The sequence below is a fragment of the Anabrus simplex genome, chromosome 2 (genome assembly GCF_040414725.1).
Source record: "Anabrus simplex isolate iqAnaSimp1 chromosome 2, ASM4041472v1, whole genome shotgun sequence".
NCBI classification, from domain to species: Eukaryota; Metazoa; Arthropoda; class Insecta; order Orthoptera; family Tettigoniidae; genus Anabrus; species Anabrus simplex.
Window position 1 is genome coordinate 26,179,588 of NC_090266.1, and position 19,701 is coordinate 26,199,288.

General features: G+C 40.5%; 1 protein-coding gene across 1 annotated transcript in view; it reads right to left on the reverse strand.

Annotated features, from left to right (window-relative positions):
- The window catches only part of LOC136863445 (opioid-binding protein/cell adhesion molecule), a 707,217-nt gene that overhangs the window by 650,923 nt on the left and 36,593 nt on the right, over positions 1 to 19,701 (reverse strand). The gene's annotated exons all lie outside the window — the stretch shown is intronic.

Sequence of the window (19,701 nt, forward strand, 5' to 3'; positions counted from 1 at the left end):
ATCTGAAATACTTATTTGATTATTGTTTGGTTGAAGGAACTATACAATATGAATGGGGAGTTGCTATAGTAGCCCCTGTGTATAAAGGAAAGAGTGATAGACATAATGCTGAAAATTACAGGCCAGTCAGTTTGACATGCATTCTATGTAAGCTTTGGGAAAGCATTCTTTCCGATTATACTGTATTAGACATGCTTGCGAAATTAATAACTGGTTTGACAGAAGGCAGTTTGGGTTTAGAAAAGGTTATTTCACTTGTAGGATTTTATCAAGATATAGCAGATATCCTGGATTCAGGAGGCCAAATGATCTGTATTGCGATTGACCTAACTAAGACATTTGATAGGGTAGATCATGGAACACTACTGGCAAAGAATGAGTGCAATTGGACTAGAAAAAAGAGTGACTGAATGGGTGCCTATATTTCTAGAAAATAGAACTCAGAGAATTATAGTAGGCGAAGCTTTATCTGACCCTGTAATAATTAAGAGGGGAATTCCTCAAGGCAGTATTATTGGACCTTTATGTTTTATTATATATATCAATGCTATGTGTAAGGAAGTGGAATCAGAGATAAGGCTGTTTGCAGATGATGTTTTTCTGTATGGAGTAATAAATAAGTTACAAGGTTGTGAGTGGCTGCAGGGTGACCTTGATAGTGTTGTGATATGGACGGTGGGCAATGGTATGACGATAAACGGGGTTAAAAGTCAGGTCGTGATTTTTACAAATAGGAAAAGTTCTCTCAGTTTTAGTTAATGCGTTTAGGGGGTGAAAGTTCCTTTTGGGGATCATTGTAAGTACCTAGGTGTTAATATAAGAAAAGACATTCAAAGTGGTAATCATATAAATGTGATTGTTAATAAAGGGTACTGATCTCTGCACATGGTTATGAGGGTATTTAGGGGTTGTAGTAAGGTTGTAAACGGGAGTGCATATAAGTCTCTGGTAAGACCCCAACTGGAGTATGGTTCCAGTGCATGGGACCCTCACCAGGATTACTTCATTCAAGAACTGGAAAGAATCCAAAGAAAAGCATCTCAATTTGTTCTGGGTGATTTCCGACAAAAGAGTAGCTTACAAAAATGTTGCAAAGTTTGGGCTGGGAAGACTTGGGAGAAAGGAGACGAGCTGCTCGATTAAGTGGTATGTTCCGAGCTGTCAGTGGAGAAATGGCGTGAGAAGACATCAGTAGACGAATAATTTTGGGTGGTGTCTTTAAAAGTAGGAATGATCACAATGTGAAGATAAAGTTGGAATTCAAGAGGACAAATTGGGGCAATTATTCGTTTATAGGAAGGGGAGTTAGGGATTGGAAGGGAGATGTTCAATCAATTTCCAATTTATTTGCGATCATTTAAGAAAAGGCTAGGAAAACTACAGATAGGGAATCTGCCCTAAATGCAGGTCGGTAGTGGTTGATTGAAGAGTTGGCTCATATGTCTTTGTACGACTACGGACACATCACTTTTACAATATTATGACGATGTACTTTTGCTCACCTTTCGATGTACCAGCCATGTAAATTTCGTTCCAAAATTCCTTCCCGTTTACACAATATAAGCTGAAACATACTAGCACACACTGCGTGAGCTCCCCAACTAACCAGATTTGACGTTGCTACACGCCAAGGGCCAACTCGGTGCAGGTGTCAGATGGAGCACGTTTCCTTGTACGCAGGCACGATCAGGAACTATGAACCAGCGGAGTTTTTATTTCTGAATATTTAACTCCTGCCCCACTCTAAGTTGATTTGGCCGAGTTTTACGGAATGGCTTGATTAGTCACTAGTGTGTGTTGCATCTAAATATATCAAAACAACCACAAATGACCGGGTTCGGAGCAAGAGGACTTGGATTTGTAAAAGTCCATAAATACTCAGATTTTGGAAATTGAGACTTTTGTAGCTACCTAGTCTATCAGCATTTTTGCCATCCCTGACATATTGAAATGGTTTAATCAAAATACGATATTTGTTGTAGTTATACGGTATTGAAAATAGTTAAAATTTGCAAAACTCAGTATTTGCTTTCAGTCAGTTACAACAAAAATTGATTAAAAAAACTGCGTTTTACTTCTCAGAGAAAGTAATATCGTAGGATGTTAATTATTGGGCAGCACTTCCCGCAATAATAATGGTCCACACAACAGTAACTCTGCTCGGACAAGATCGCAGTAAAGGAGTGATCTCTTATACTGTAATAGAAGCGATTCTGAAAATGGCATACCTACAACCGAAATAAGTCAAGCTCAAGAGTATCAAATACCAACTATTGCATGACCACACGGGCCACACCGTTGTACCGTCATGATGCTAAATTGAGAAGCAAAAGATCTGAAGTCATGTGCACTGAAGGCTTTACGAACAACGATGCTTTTTAAAATCACTGACCAGAGGCCCAAAGTTCTGGAAAGGAGGTACTGTTGTATGTATTAGACACTTACAATGGAATCCATGTCTAGGTTGAGGTGCTGAAGCACAGGAACTTCAGCAAGGAAATAAATAAAGCAGATACTTCGATAAAAGATTGGTAAGCAGGCATTAGAAAAAGAATGTCTTAAACCTCAAGAAGCATTTTGAAATTCCAAAAGGAGCAAGATATTTTTATAACGACAGTGTTGGATGGCCACCATTAGGTTTCAGCATTCAAGTACTGGAGTTCATATATCGTTTGCGTTTCTATAATATAATATTTTGCACTTCCGTTTATCAAACTGTTGTGGAAGGACGGTATCTCTATGCAACATCATCGATAGAGATGCATTCTTTATAACTTCTGTTAAGAAAGTGGGGAAAAAGAAATTTCGAATGTGAATATTGGCAGGACGTTTTACTTTCAACTTTGCATTTATAGATTTTTCATAAAATTCATAATTTCGTTCCTCTATTCTGATATTAAAAATGAAAATTTTGGAAATGTCAAACACTCATACAAAATTAATGCTTTAAAAAGTAGTGTAAATTAAAAAATAATTTGTTCATAGTGTAAGTATTTCGGTTATCGACTTTCCAGGAAACGTTTCTCAATTAATCATACGCAGTAAAGAAAGCCTGCTTGGCAAGATTAGAACCCGGGATGCCGTGAACCAAAGGCCATCCAGCCATATCTCCTCGTTCACCGCAATACACATCACCAGTTGGAGTAACATCTACGTATTGCGTGTTGTGTACGCATTCAGCAAGCGAGCCTAATTTCTTACACTGAGCTCGCAGGAGCAACCCGTGTGTATTCACCTCATTATACACTGTTTAGCTCATCTAACGTTCTCTTTCATCCATTTCTGTAGGCATTGTACGTGTGGAGAGTTGTTGCTGTTCCAATAAAAACGAGAAAGACACTGTTCGTTATTCTGCACGCCTGAACTGCAAACGAAATGAAGAACTTCTCGTTGGTCTGAGCATTATTTTTGTTTCATTTATATTTCTCATGCAAGAAAAGAAAAAAGGTTTGGAAATACAGTAGATTAATGTGAGAAATAACACAAGAGTTGGGGAAAAACTCGTAAAACAAGCGAGTTGCTGTGGAGTTGAGTGATTACGTCTGCCATCGTAAGTCCCCCAGTTCTCACCTCCTTCATGAAGGACAGGACTCTGCTGCACTACCTGACCATATTTGTGTAACAAAAATCTATCTTCTCAGGCCAATAAGTTTTCTGTAAATGGGCTTTATATATATATATATTCCTTTCTTTTCTTCCACCTATGTGAATTATCATTGTAGTCGCTTTGAATGAAATCGATAGTAAATGTACTAACACGACTTTCCTTAAAAAATTAAGTAATGTATTACTTTGAATACAGTATGGTTTTATATTTGAATTGCTATTATTAGAAGGGATTCATTCGGGTGGAAATGTAGTCAGCACATTTTTAAACACGATGTTAATGGCGGACCCCCTTGAAAACTTTCAAGGTAATAGTTTGGACCTTGAAAAACAGTGTAGCGAATATGATAAGAAAATAAGCATTTGCTTGTCTGAACTGATGTTGGTAGCGAAGAAACCTAGAAGGATTGCAAGCCTCATTAGGAATTCCAAAGTGGAACAGGATGCTAGTACTTACGAATTTTATTCTCCGAATTTGGTAGAATCTTAAGTGAAACGAATCTAGGTGTAGCGAAGCTAATAGGGTTTCAATTGAGGTAATTCTTTGAAAAGAAAGTCAGCTCTCTGGTGAAACGATCTCCACATATACCTGTTTTCAGACCTATTTTATCGTAAGGGAGTTAAAGCTGGATAGAATTAACATATCTTATTTATAAGGTAGAAGCAATGGGCATGCAAATAGTAGGAACGATTAGATATGATATAGTCTTTTAGGCTTATGTAGTGTCAAGAAAATAAGGTGAAATTCTTTACGTTTCGCAAGGAACTGTGCTCTGCGTCATCAGAAGAAAATCTTGACTGTCCACGAGAATGGCTTCATAAACAATGAGCTCTGAAATTTAGATGTTATAATAGAAGTGGAATTGGTACGTTCATTCGTCACCAGACGGCTCCCCGGACGCGGTAGAGCGCTAGCCTTAGAAGCGGAAGCTGACGGATCCATCAGAATCAGTCTCAGAGGGTCACGTAATATGTCCCCCATGTCCCCCATGTCCAGAGCCTCAACCCTACCCAACTCATTTGATCCCCTACACTCCTGGTCAGCCCTATATTCTCTCACTGCTGTATAAGCTACTTCCTCCTCCCTTTCTCCCTCCCATGACCCTGTTCCACCTGTCGTTTCATTTCCTCTACACAACATTTCTTTTCCTACCTTCTCCCTTCCTCCTACTTCCACACATCTCAGCAACAGTTCCCTGTTCCTCATCTTCCTTCGGTTGTTCTACATGCAGTGACTCGTACCGATTTCTAACAGACTCCTGTCCTGAATTCTGATCCTGAACAGAGCCCTTAGCCTGCAATCGCCTTCCCCTTAAAAAATTAGACCTCCTGTCTTCTACAACTCCCCTATTTCCTTCCCATCCCTCCTTTACACCTACTGTATCCTGTACATTATTTGAGGGAGGCCTACTTTCCTTCCTGTCCTCTGAGAGAATCCTAATTATCTCCCTCAAACTCTCCAACTCCTCCCTCATACTCCTTAATTGCTGGCCACACCCGCAGTTCCTACAGTTGCACTGCTTAGCCACTATTTGCGGAATAATGGGAAGAAAAGGAAAATAAAATAACGTATTTTGTGCAAATATAAATGAAAGGAAAGAAATATTGCCTATAAAATGAAAGGAAAGAAATATTGTCTAGGATAGTTCACAAAAATCACACAACAAAGAAGGTACTTAATATAAGCTACTACTACACTACAGCACTACCTGTACTTAGTTGTATTTTTTTTCTACAACACCCTAACAGAATGAAAATTACTGTTAATTACTGAAAACTGAAAGTAATACACAAGAATTAGGTCTACACAATTCTAAACTGCAGTTAAGTCTGCCCTTAAATATGCAACAGAAATCTAGAAATAGAGTTAATACAGATACCACAGATACTACAGATACTACACTACACAAATATTTCACAGTAATAGAATAAACGCACTGGACCGTCTACGAGAAAGGCTTCCTAAGCAATGAGCTCCGAAATTTAGACCTTATAATAGAAGTGGAACTAGTACGTTCATTCGTCACCAGACGACTCCCCGGACGCGGTACAGCCCTAGCGTTCGAAGCGGAAGCTACGAAATCATCAGAATCAGCCTAAGAAAGTCACTAAAAATGTATACGTAACTTATGACATCGACAGGTGTATGACATAGACACAGGCCTGGAATGAAACATCTGGCGACGAGGAACGTAAGAATTTGGAAAACGCCAAGACGAAATAACAATAGTGAAGAGACAGGGAAGGGCACTACCTACGTAAATCCTTAATGGCTGGCAACCATGTATTACTTAATTGATAGCCAGTGTCCCTGTTGAAATTGTTAGGCTTTCTACGTAATTTCACAGCTTCCCGTATAATCCTGGACCTGTAGTGTCTAGTATGGGTAAGAGCTCGAGCATCTTGGAACATGATATCATGAACCGACGATAGAGCGTGCTCAGCTATTGCCGATTTGTCTGGCTGATTGAGACGATTATTACGTTCATGTTCCTTGATACGGGTACAAATGAACCGGCATGATTTTCCGATGTATACCTTACCGCAAGTACAGGGAATTTTGCATACTCCAGGATGTAAAATTGGGAACAATTTGTCCTTGGTTTTACCCAGACTGTGAGCAATTTTAGTGGCGGAGGACCTTGGCAGTTCGATCTGTGGTGTTGTGAATGTAAGGCAAGTAGGCTGTTCCCTTCACTTCTACCTTCTGTGAGCTTTTCTAGGCCGTTCCTCTGGGATGCAGGGCTCTATGCATCTGCAAATTGCTGTAACCATTACCCTTGAAAGTGACTTGGAGCGCGTCCATCTCCACCTATATATTTGATGGATCACAAATTCGTCTCCCCCTCGCCGTGTTTGGCACCGCTACTAAAATTGCTCTCACAGTCTGGGTAAAACCAAGGACAAATTGTCCCCACTTGTACATCCTGGGGTATACGAAATTCCCTGTACTTGCGGAAAGGTATACATCGGCGAAACATGCCGGTCCATTGGTACCCGTATCAAGGAACATGAACGTAATATTCGTCTCAACCAGCCAGGAAAATCAACAATAGCTGAAGACTCTCTATCGTCGGGTCATGATGTCATGTTCCAAGATACCCGCACTAGACACTACAGGTCCAGGGTTATTTGGTAAGTTGTGGGAATACGCATAAATCCTAACAATTTCAACAGGGACCCCGGCTATCAATTAAGTAATACCTGGTTGCCAGCCATTAAGAATTTACGTAGGTAGTTCCCTTTCCTGTCCCTTTACTATTGTTATTTCTCGTGTTTCCCAAATTCGTACGTTCCTCATCGCCATATGTTCCATAGCAGACTTGTCTCTATGTAATACACCTGTCAATATCATAAGTTACGTATATATTTTTAGTGACTTTCTTAGGCTGATTCTGATGGTTTCGTAGCTTCCGCTTCGAACGCTAGGGCTGTACCGCATCCGGGGAGTCGTCTGGTGACGAATGAACGTACTAGTTCCACTTATATTATAAGGTCTAAATTTCGGAGCTCATTGCTTAGGAAGCCTTTCTCGTAGACGGTCCAGTGCGTTTATTCTATTACTGTGAAATATTTGTGTAGTGTAGTATCTGTAGTATCTGTGGTATCTGTATTAACTCTATTTCTAGATTTCTGTTGCATATTTAAGGGCAGACTTAACTGCAGTTTAGAATTGTGTAGACCTAATTCTTGTGTATTACTTTCAGTTTTCAGTAATTAACAGTAATTTTCATTCTGTTAGGGTGTTGTAGAAAAAAAATACAACTAAGTACAGGTAGTGCTGTAGTGTAGTAGTAGCTTATATTAAGTACCTTCTTGTTGTGTGATTTTTGTGAACTATCCTAGACAATATTTCTTTCCTTTCATTTTATAGGCAATATTTCTTTCCTTTCATTTATATTTGCACAAAATACGTTATTTTATTTTCCTTTTCTTCCCATTATTCCGCAAATAGTGGCTAAGCAGTGCAACTGTAGGAACTGCGGGTGTGGCCAGCAATTAAGGAGTATGAGGGAGGAGTTGGAGAGTTTGAGGGAGATAATTAGGATTCTCTCAGAGGACAGGAAGGAAAGTAGGCCTCCCTCAAATAATGTACAGGATACAGTAGGTGTAAAGGAGGGATGGGAAGGAAATAGGGGAGTTGTAGAAGACAGGAGGTCTAATGTTTTAAGGGGAAGGCGATTGCAGGCTAAGGGCTCTGTTCAGGATCAGAATTCAGGAGAGGAGTCTGTTAGAAATCGGTACGAGTCACTGCATGTAGAACAACCGAAGGAAGATGAGGAACAGGGAACTGTTGCTGAGATGTGTGGAAGTAGGAAGAAGGGAGAAGGTAGGAAAGGGAAATGTTGTGTAGAGGAAATGAAACGACAGGTGGAACAGGGTCATGGGAGGGAGAAAGGGAGGAGGAAGTAGCTTATGCTGCAGTGAGAGAATATAGGGCTGACCACGAGTGTAGGGGATCAAATGAGTTGGGTAGGGTTGAGGCTCTGGACATGGGGGATTACATCGTTAGACATGTGGGGAAAGTGTGTGGAGGAAAGGGAACCAGGGTTGAGTGTTATCCAGGAATTAGATTCATGCAGATGTTGAGGAAAGTAGAAGAGAAGGAAGAGGGAAAGGAGAAGGTGGTAGTGCTTCAGGTTGGTACTAGCAACTTAAGGCAAGCAGGTATACGTACCAACATAATTGGGGATGTGTGGGATCTGGTAAATGCAGCACGGATGTAGTTTAAGGAAGCGGAGATAGTTATCAGTGGAATACTGTGTAGGAGGGATACTGACTGGAAGGTGATTGGTGATTTAAATGAGACTATTGAGTGGGTATGTGGGAAATTGGGAGTGAGATTCCTATATCCTAATGGGTGGGAAGGAGACAGGGATCTGCGCCCAGATGACCTTCACTTAAACCGTAGTGGTACATATAAGTTAGGAAACTTGTTTAGAAGTGTTATAGGCACGTATATTCAGGGAAACGAGGTGGCCTAAGGAGCGGTGTTAAGCGAACAGGGAACTGGAAATCAAGTAGGGATGATATAAAACTATTAGTGCTCAACTGTAGAAGCACTGTAAACAAAGGAATCGAATTAAGTAATTGAATATATATATATATACTTACCAGATATTGTAATAGGAGTTGAATCATGGCTAAGAAATGATGTAATGGTTACAGAGATATTCTCAAGGACCTGGAGTGTGTATGGTAGAGAAAGGATAGGAATGGTAAGAGGGTGAGTATTCATTGTGGTGAAAGAAGAATTGGTAATCTACGAAAATGTTAAGGATGAAAAACATGAAATCCTGGGTGTAAGGCTCTTCTCTAAAGATAATGGGCAACTTGATATCTTTGGAGTGTACAGACCAGGAAAGGGTAGCGCTGACGCTGATTCAGAATTATTTGATAAGATAATCAGCTATGTTGGAAATTATATGGAAAGGAATGTGATAGTAGCAGGTTGTCTCAATTTATCAAATGTCAATTGGGAAGGTAATGCAAACGACAGGAAGCATGACCAACAAATGGCAAATAAGTTAATATGGGAAGGGCACCTGATCCAGAAAGTGATGGAACCAACTAGAAGGAAGAATGTTTTAGATGTGGTGCTGATAAAACCAGATGAGCTCTATGGAGAAACCGAAGAAATGGATGGTATTAGTGAACACGAAGCTGTTTTTGTCGTAGTTAAAAATAAATGTGAAAGAAAGGAAGGTATTAAAATTAGGAGTATTAGGCAGTACCATATGGCTGATAAAAGAGGCATGAGGGAGTTTTTAAAAAGTAACTATGATCGCTGGAAAATGGTAAAAAAAATGTAAACAGATTCTGGGATGGGTTTAAAGCAATTGTTGAGGAATATGAAAATAGGTTTGTTCGTTTAAAGGTGGTAAGGAATGGTAAGGATCCACTATATTATAACAGAGAAATAAAGCGACTAAGAAGGAGGTGCAGACTAGAAAGACATAGAGTTAGATATGGTTATGGAAGTAAGGTGGAAATGAAGTAACTTACTAGGAAATTGAATGTAGCATAGAAGTCAGCTAAGGATAACATGATGGCAATCATAATTGGTGGTCATACAAACCCACCCGCAACAGCAAACTGCTACAGTTAACGTTTCGGCCATCCAATATCCTTGTTAACGCTCCGATGATTCAAACAGATGCTCTCAATTCCTTCAATTTAGTGATAAATAGAAGAGTATGAATAGGTACTTTAAGGCAGAAACAAGTTCAAAGAAGGGCATTCCAGAATTGTTAATGAACAAGGGGAGTGTGTATGTGAGGATCTTCAAAAGGCAGAGGTATTCAGTCAGCAGTATGTAAATATTGTTGGTTAAAAGAATAATGTCGAGATAGGGGATGTGAGTAACACTAAAGAAGTACTAAAATTTACCTATGGTAACACTGAAATTTAGAGTAATATACAAAAGTTGAATACTAGAAAAGCAGCTGGAATTGATAAGATTTCCGGGGATATACTAAAGGCAATGGGTTGGGGTCTTACCAGAGACTGATATGCCCTCTCCTTTACATCCTTACTACAACCCCTAAATACCCTCATAACCATGTGCAGAGATCTGTACACTGTATTAACAATCATATTTATGTGATTACCCCAATGAAGGTCTTTTCTTATATTAACACCTAGATACGTACAATGATACAATATAATACTTATTTGATTATTGTTTGGTTGAAATGCTATACCAAATGAATATAGAGTTGCTATAGTAGCCCCGCCCCTGTGTATAAAGGAAAGGGTGATATACATAATGCTGAAAATTACAGGCCAGTCAATTTGACATGCAATCTATGTAAGCTTTGGGAAAGCATTCTTTCCGATTAAATTAGACATGTTTGCGAAATTAATAACTGGTTTGACAGAAGGCAGTTTGGGTTTAGGAAAGGTTATTCCACTGAAGCAAAGCTTGTAGGGTTTCATCAAGATATAGCAGATATCCTGGATTCAGGAGGCCAAATGTACACTATTGCGAATGACCTATCTAAGGCATTTGATAGGGTAGATCATGGAAGACTACTGGCAAAAATGAGTTCAATTGGACTAGCAAAAAGAGTGACTGAATGGGTGCCTATATTTCTAGAAAATAGAACTCAGAGAATTGGAGTAGGCGAAGCTTTATCTGACCCCGCAATAATTAAGAGGGGAATTCCTCAAGGCAGTATTTTTGGACCTTTATATTTTCTTATATAAATCAATGATATGTGTAAAGAAGTGGAATCAGAGATAAGGTTGTTTTGCAGATGATGTTATACTGTACAGAGTAATAAATAAGTTACAAGATTGTGAGCGGTTGCAGGGTTACCTCGATAGTGTTGTGAGATGGACGGTGGAAAATGGCATGATATAAACGGTGTTAAAAGTCAGGTTGTGATTTTCACAAATAGGAAAAGTCTTCTCAGTTTTAATTACTGCGTTGATGGAGTGAAAGTTCCTTTTGGGCATCATTGTAATTATGTAGGTGTTAATATAAGAAAAACCTTCATTGGGGTAATCACATGAATATGATTAATGTACCGGCTGGTACACCTCTACGCCGCACATTTGAATTTTCCGCCTTAAAGTCTTCCTCTATAGGAGAAACTCTGAACTTTTAAACCTGGATCAGCTCCTAAGATGTCACCACCGTAAATTTTGTGATAATAAGTTGTCAATACTGTGTGGTATTCAACTTGTTTTGTTTTCCATTGATCAAGAAGTGTGGACATTCTCTTATAGATGTCTCTCCAAAAAAATCTATGATCATGTACCCTGGTGCGAAGTGAAGGAACCTTTTTGAAGAAATTTTGTATTCATAAGTTTTCTTATTACTAAATTTCGTTCGTTCATTTGCGTGTTGGCAATATTAAGCTTTTCTTTCCGCCAGTTTTGAAGTTAGCCAATCAATTATTTCTGTAATTATTTTTCAGCCAATCCCGTATGTCTTCTTCGATTTTGAGTGTAACTGTGTACTGTAACTAATAATCGCCTGTGGGTGTGTCTTAATTATTCATGAAAAGTCTCGAATCTTCCCCGAGGGTATAAAAACTGCTGATTTTCTTGTCTCTCGTCCACTTCATCAACATCTTAGTGTAGGAACGTGTAGCAGGAGGCAGGAAGCGCCTCTCTCTTCAGGCAGCAGTTCTTCAGTAAGGTAATGGCCGCTTAACATCTTTATTTCTTGGTAGCTCAGCAGTTTAACCCGCGGAGAAGGTCCGAAACCTTTACCATGTAACCTATCTGTTTATGTAAAACTTCATTTATCTTTAACTGTACATCGGGGATAGAGAGTGCTTTACCCTCTCGAGCTCCCCTTCATTTTGATTTGAGGTGACTACGTTTTAGTAACAGATTTTGTACTCTTCCTTAATGCGTTAAATTTATTGTGTATACGAGTCACCTCCATAGTTTGGGAATAGCCCCTGTTTCATCGTCCTAGTGCCCCTTATGTCTTAAGAAGTTTCATGTAGGAGTGCAAGTTCACGCCTCCATTCATTTTGCATTTTGGGCCACTTACTTAACCTATTATTTATCTTCTAAGGCCCAGTAGGCTGGGTAAAAGACACCCCTGTTTCCTTGTAAGTTGTGCATTGAGGGCAGTTAATGGTAATGTTATGGCCTTTAATAGGCTCTGAAAATTGAGAGCGTATCAGCTCTTTTATTTGTGCTAAACGTGCCTCCGAGAGGCTTGATATTAAAAGATGGGAGTAATTGCTCCATGTATGGAGGGTATTTCTGCTCTTTGGTAAATATGTGGTTGTGAGCTGAGAGCTCAGAAAATATAAAAAATTGGGCTTGAAGCCCAGATTGTTAATTTGTCTCTAAATCATGGCTTTCCTAGTCTTGTACCTAATTGTCGGTTAAAAAATCATGGCTTTCCTGGTCTTGTACCTGATTGTCGGTTATTTGTTGATATGGTGTTATTTGTTAAATTTTAAAATTCTATATGAAAATTGTTAAGTTTTGCTATTTTCGAAAATATAACCTTTAATGTAATTTTAACTCATATCTCGGCCTTATCATTAGACCCATTCTCCTGGGCACCTTCTTTCACCTCTGCTAATTCACCAAACCACGGTAACAGTTAATAAAGGGTACAGATCTCTCCACTTGGTTATGAGGGTATTTAGGGGTTGTAGTAAGGATGTAAAGGAGACGGCATATAAGTCTCTGGTAAGACCCCAACTAGTGTATGGTTCCAGTGTATGGGACCCTCACCAGGATTACTTCATTCAAGAACTGGAAAAAATCCGAAGAGAAGCATCTCTATTTCTTCTGGGTGATTTCCGACAAAAGACTGGCGTTACAAAAATGTTGCAATGTTTCGGGTGGGAAGATTTGGGATAAAGGAGACAAGCTGCACGATTAAATGGTATGTTCCGAGCTGTCAGACGAGAGATGGCGTGGGAGGACATCAGTAGACGAATAGGTTTGAGTGGTGTTCTTAAAAGTAGGAAGGATCACAATATGAAGGTAAGGTTGGAATTCAAGAGGACAAATTGGGGCAAATATTCATTTATAGGAAGGGAAGTTAGGGATTGGAATAACTTACCGAGGGAAATGTTCAAAATTTTCCAATTTCTTTGCGATCATTTAAGAAAAGGTTTGGAAAACAACAGATAGGGAATCTGCCACCTGGGCGACTGACCTAAATGCAGATCAGTATTGATTGATTGATTGATTGATTGATTGATTGATTGATTGATTGATTGATTGATTGATTGATTGATTGATTGATTGATTGATTGATTGATTGATTGATTGATTGATTGATTGATTGATTGATTGATTGATTGATTGATTGATTGATTGATTGAGATTTTCTTCTGATGACGTAGAGCTCAGTTCTCTGCGAAACGTAAAGAATTTCACCTTATTTTCTTGTCACGGCATAATCCCAAAAGCCTATATCATGTCTATAAGTACGGGCATCAATGGCAACGTAGGAATGATAATGGTACCAGCAAGTGCGATCAATTGCAGGAGAGTATTCGGAATGAGGCGGTACAGGCTAACGCGTTGTTTGAAGCTGTGCCTGTAAACTGGTAGGGGAATCACGTGCGATGATTTGATGAGGATAATAGAGGTTAAGTGGAGCAATAGGAGAACAAGACGACAGAGGTTAGACTCATTTCGCATTGACAAAATATCTGGATTTAATATAGCCACGAATATAGTTGCAAATATACGATTGCGGTAGACCTAACTTAATAAACAGGGGCGTACAAACTGAACGCTGTAAAGCATAACGGACTATGATTGTGTAATGTGTGATTAAACGGTGGTCTGACCTGAAATGACATGTGCACAAGTAGTGCTTTTTTACGGGTTCCGCCGTACGCTCTTGGTAGAGGCCTCCGCCACACGGAGTATGTTGACTTTACTTGGAAAGTAGGGCGGTTGGCTAAGAGGGCACTCTTAGCACACATTACCTTACGCAGGCTACGTGTCTAGACTTAACCTTATATACCTCGGGATCGACCCCAAGCCTACTGTCGTTAACCATACAGGCCCTAGTTCGAAGCCTAAGGGTACAAGCTTAACCTAACAGACTCAAAATTCAACACCCGTGCTAACCACGTAAGAGTGTAAGCGTAACCCAGCAGAATTCAAGTTCGATACACGGGCTAGCTGCATAAAAGTGCAGGTCTAACGTTATGCTGAGAACGCTGAACCTGACTCACACCCTAGAAAAAATTCAGGCTTATCTTACGCTGACCAGGCGTTAACCTGATCTGTTGCTCCCCCCTAAACTAGCTTAGAGGCTAAGCGTTGTACTAACAGGACTGGGAAGATGGTGTTAGACTCAATACACGTTCTTTACTCATAGGGACTTAACGTTGGAAGGAATGGAACTGATCTTGGAACAAAATGGCGCCGCGGGACTAGGGAGATAGTGTAAGGCTAAATTCACAGTGGACGTCATTCCTGCTCAATTTCTAAAATGCTTGCTTTATACTCTGTACTACTACTAAAATGTTTTCATTCCTCCCCAGAAGGGGGAGGCGGGCGTCTTAGGCAGTGACGCATTCCCTCAGGCCGTGAGATTCGTTACGGTGAAGGAGATACTCGGAGACGGTGAGGGGTTTGGCGGCCGTGGCCTAAACTAGGAACAGTCCTGGCATTCGCCTGAGTACAAGGGAATGGAAAACCACGGAATACTATTCTCAGGACAGCCCTCCAAATCTCTACACTGACATGTCGAAAGGTCATGGGATAGGATACTGCTGCCGATGTTCTCCCTCTTCTAACTCGGCCAAGTGCAGTAGCTCGTCATGGCATCGATTCCACGAAAGGAGGAATTACCTGTTGGGGATTTGACCCATGCCGTTGGACTGCCACCAACAGCTTACTACAACTTGTGGGTGCTCTGTCGTGATTGTGGAAGTACGTCACCACCACGTCCCATAAATGCTCGACAGGCGAACGAGGTGTTAGATGAGTCGGTGATACTTTTCCGAACACTCCAGGATCAAGTTCTGAAGAAATTGGGAACGATAACACGGTGCATTATTCTTCTGGAATTTACCATCGTTGTAAGGGTACGTTAAGTCCAAGAAGGGCTGCAAAAGCTCATCAGGCAGTTCAACGTAGAATTCACTGGTCAATGACCTGTTCAGGGGGATCAGCGGATCCAGCCTATGCCACATGAACACACCCCACAACATTATGTGGCTACTACAAGCCTGTATGGTGACTTATTTGCAACTGGGATCCATGGCTTATTGAGACCTGCGCCATATCTGAACCCTATCGTCAGCTCGAAACAACTGGAACAGTGTCTGACAGGGGCAAGTTACATTTCGCCAGTCCTCCCCGGTCCAGACAGCAGCGTCACGCGCCCAGGTGAGACGCTGTGCCTGGTGTCGTGCTGTTAAGAAGGAAGTTGTTGGAGGTCCTTTTCTCCTACCCTACGTCACACTCACGTTAATGTACGCTGCACTGACCTGCCTGATATGTGTCTGGTAGGTCCTACATTGAAACTGGATGTGATTTGGGCCAGTTTGGCTTTATGTTATTGTAGATAATTCCAGATAGACAACGCTAATTACGTCGTTAAGCATCTGTGGTTGGCCATTGTACTGTTCACCGTAGGTTGTGATGCCTCCTACTCACATGACTACGTCGATCAAGGAATGTTAACTATCCGCACAACTTCAACGATGGAATGTTCAATTCATCTTGCCCACACTGTCATGCCCCACTTGAAAGAAGATCAATTACATCACCTGCACACTTTGAAGACGTAACGGTACGCCGGCGACACCAACTGTTACCTTTAAATAATGTCATCCCATGACTTTCGGCATGCCACTGTATACAGTATTTCCTCTAAATTATTTTGTTCTCAGTGGCAGTTGTTTCTAATCTCCAATATAACGGTTAAAACCAGTACACATTCACAGAGGAAGATTTGGAAACATTTAATTATCAGACTAGGAAGTATCCCAGCAGTTACGAGTATTTTACACTGCCATGTGCTAGTAAAAATAAGCCATTTTGTTCGAAAGCGTGATTCCCTTACGAATACACTGTCACGTGACGCCTAAACATTTCTCTACGTTTAGTACGTAGTTACAATAATGTGACTACATAGAATACCCGGTGAGGAGGTACGAATTACTCCTCACCATATTTCAATGAGCATCGCTTTTTAACAAATCTCCATTATTGAAAAACAACACCTAAACGACTCATTTACGTAATAAAAAACTAGAAATGTGTTAATTGCCCACGGCAGGAAACAAGTGTGGTGTTTTACCACATACGTAAAAGCTCAATATTTTCTGAACCACGGGATACGAGAAAAATATTATTCACCTTAATACAAGAACAGGTAACTTTGAAAGAACCAAGGTTTAATGTGCTAATAAGCATTAGATTGCGCAGTACACAGATCAATGTAAGTTCACATAAACTATGGGTGGGGAGACTTACACTATTCCTACATGTACCCGTTCTTGACGCTACGTCACGTGTAAGCTGTCACGTGCCCAGCCGATCATCGCTCTAGCATATGAAAGCGCAATTTCCTGGACAATTCGCGTTACAAAGATTTGAGCCATGTGAAATCTGCAAATAGGACATGTTCATATCAGTGGTCACCATCTCCAGGGCGCGTAAACACGTCATATTCCTGAGAACCATTGCAGTTGCACACGTAAATTGTTCTTTTGTACAAAACTGAATTTGAACTAGACATGCCAAGCATGATGTTGCTATAAAACTAAATATTTGCCGTTTATTCGGTTCTTTACCGGATACATGTGCGCAAAATCAATAACTATCTACATATTATTTTGCCACCTTTTTCAAGTGGTTAATTAATGAAAACTCAAAAGATGGCTTGAAATTATACTGAATATTCAAGATATATCCGAATCAATTGGTCCCGGAGTTCTGAAAATATTGAGCGAGAAACAAACTGTATCATGTGATTTGAAACTGCTACTGGATTTTTTGCAAATAATGTGGAAAAAAATAGTTTTGAAATAAGAGATCATTAGTCATGAAAATGATCCTTCTGGAAGACTTTGTGCAAAATGTTTTGAAATATCATCCAGTGGTTTAGACGTCGTAGTGTTTCAGACCGCAAAAAGACAGATATACAGCAGATAGACAGACAGTCAGACAGACGTCATTTCACGTTTGTATGTTAGAGAGAGATATACCTGTATCTGGGATTAATGACTAGTCACGACATTCACAATTTGTAAGAATTAAAATGACAACTGAGGACACCTCAGTCGCTTGTTTCGTCGAGTTCTCTATCATCACTGTGGAATAGAAGCTTCCTACGTCGTTGTAAGGTGATACATAGACTTCCATCATCAGTCACTTGGCGGTTCCTTTCATAAGCACAATGTTATATGATACTGAGCTTGCTACAAAATGGTTAACAATATTTCTTTTCAAACTTCGCAACCAGGGTTCTGAAACTTCCCTGAAAAGGAAGAGTGAAGCCAAGTTAATCGGCTTGCGACTGGAGAGAAGGCTGCAAACTCAAAGGACAAAGTTTTATAAAGTTGCACGATCGATGTAAGGTTGCGGTAACTTTGTCAAAGCAAGCAGCCATCGGCTGCTGCGAATAAGAAGAAATTAAAGTGATCTTGGTCTTGTCAGGATTGAATGGAAATTATAGGTGCCGAGCTGTTCATTACTTATACGTGATTAAATACGACGAGCGTCAAAAGCTCTCTGAAAATTTTGACCCTAATATTCTGAGAATCGCAACTCAAATAAAACAATTCAGTAATTTCTGTTCGCAATTATTTAATCATGCATTTAACATACGAATCCAAATAATGAGAAAGCTAATGAAGTATAAGAATATATGGATTGTTTATGAATCATGTTTTCCCTGATGAAGGTTTGGTTCAGAAGGGTTCAAGAATCATCTCTCTGCTACTAAAAGCCTGTGATCGTCCATGAACCAGCAAAACGTTCGAACCAGAATCCCTCCTTGCACTGACGGGCGCGTTAACCGTTCAACGAAGAGAGACACACTTAGGTCCATATGGGTGAACTGGAGATATCTAGCGGACAAATACTGGACTACTATGAAACATTTTGATAATTCAAGTCTAGCAATACCAGAAACTGTCTAATTTTTAAACAAGCTTATGGGATAAGTTCTCTTAAAACAGTCAAGTGCTGTCCTAGTTTGAAACATTTATTGCATGATGTAGGGGTGTCAACTGGTAACGTAATTACATACGAGGGCGAATCAAAAATTAAGTTACACTAGCTCGCAGCGAGAGCACGCTGTGTGCCGTGACCGCGGCAAATGGGGAGCAAGGTACAATGACTACCGACACGTCCGATGGGACGGGTTGTGTTATGTGTACAGAGCGGGCTAGGAATGGCGCATCAAATGGATATTCATTCCAAGTTGGAGGTGCGTGCAACGATCAGATTTCTGCGCGTATATCCATAGTGAAATCACTGCTGTATATGTTGAGTGTGCAATTTCTCGTCCAGGTATTGTAAAGTGGTGTAAACAATTCGACACCGAACGCACGGATCTCCCGCACGAATATTGCGAAGGCAGGCCCGCAAAGTACAGTACCGCAGCAAATATTGACCGTGTGGATGGGATCATTAGAGAGAATCGGCACATGACACTGCAGGAAATTGGCAATGTGTTCTCCATTGTTCACCAGCACCTTTATCAAAGATGGGTCCCACGTCTCCTCACCGATGTTCACAAGGAACAACCTTTCCAATTATCACTGGGATTTTAGTGCCGTAGATTTGACACTTGTCAGCACTTGCATGTCATGAATTCCAGGTGCCTTGTCTCATGGCCTTTTAAAGCTCCTTCGACTTCAAAATTGGATATCCATTCCAGCAGCTCCTTCTAGTTACTTTATTGTCTTCCCGCTCATCGATATTACTCCTTTCCTTTTCACAAATACGAGTCCTGCCGTTGACCTAAAATGTTGTGGAAACTTCATGTCTTGAATTTTTCCCCCCACTCTCTTTTTTGTTTTGTTTTCCGCTGAGCTAATTGTCTTCTTTAAATGTTTGTTTCTATTACGATTCGCTTCAGGCCGCACTGACGTGTATTGGTGACGCTGGGAGAGGAAAGGACTAGGAGTAAGAAGGAAGCGGTCGTGGCCTCAATTGAGGTATAGCCACAGCAATTGCCTGGTTTGGAAATGGGAAACCATGGAATACCATCTTCAGGGCTGCCATCGGTGGGGTTCGAACCCACTATCTCCCGAGCTCAGTGCAAGCTCAGTATTCTTTCGAATTATCTGCAGTGTCCTTGTAAAACGTTTGTAAAATTTTAATCAATGCTTCGCTGGGTATGTCTCTTAGGCTTGTCAATCGGTGTGCATCTTTGTTTTCTTTGCACGAATAGTTAGAATATAGTTTTGTTAACATCGCACCGACACAGATATACCGTATGGTAGCGGCTAGTAGTGGAAAGGAAGCGGCCGTGGCCTTAACATAGATCGCCAGTATTTCCTGGTGTAAAATGGGAAACCACGGAAAACTTTTTTCAGGTATGCCGACCCACTATCTCTCGAATGCAAGTTCACAGCTGCATTCACCTAACCGCACCGCCAACTCACTCGTCTATATATTCCATGT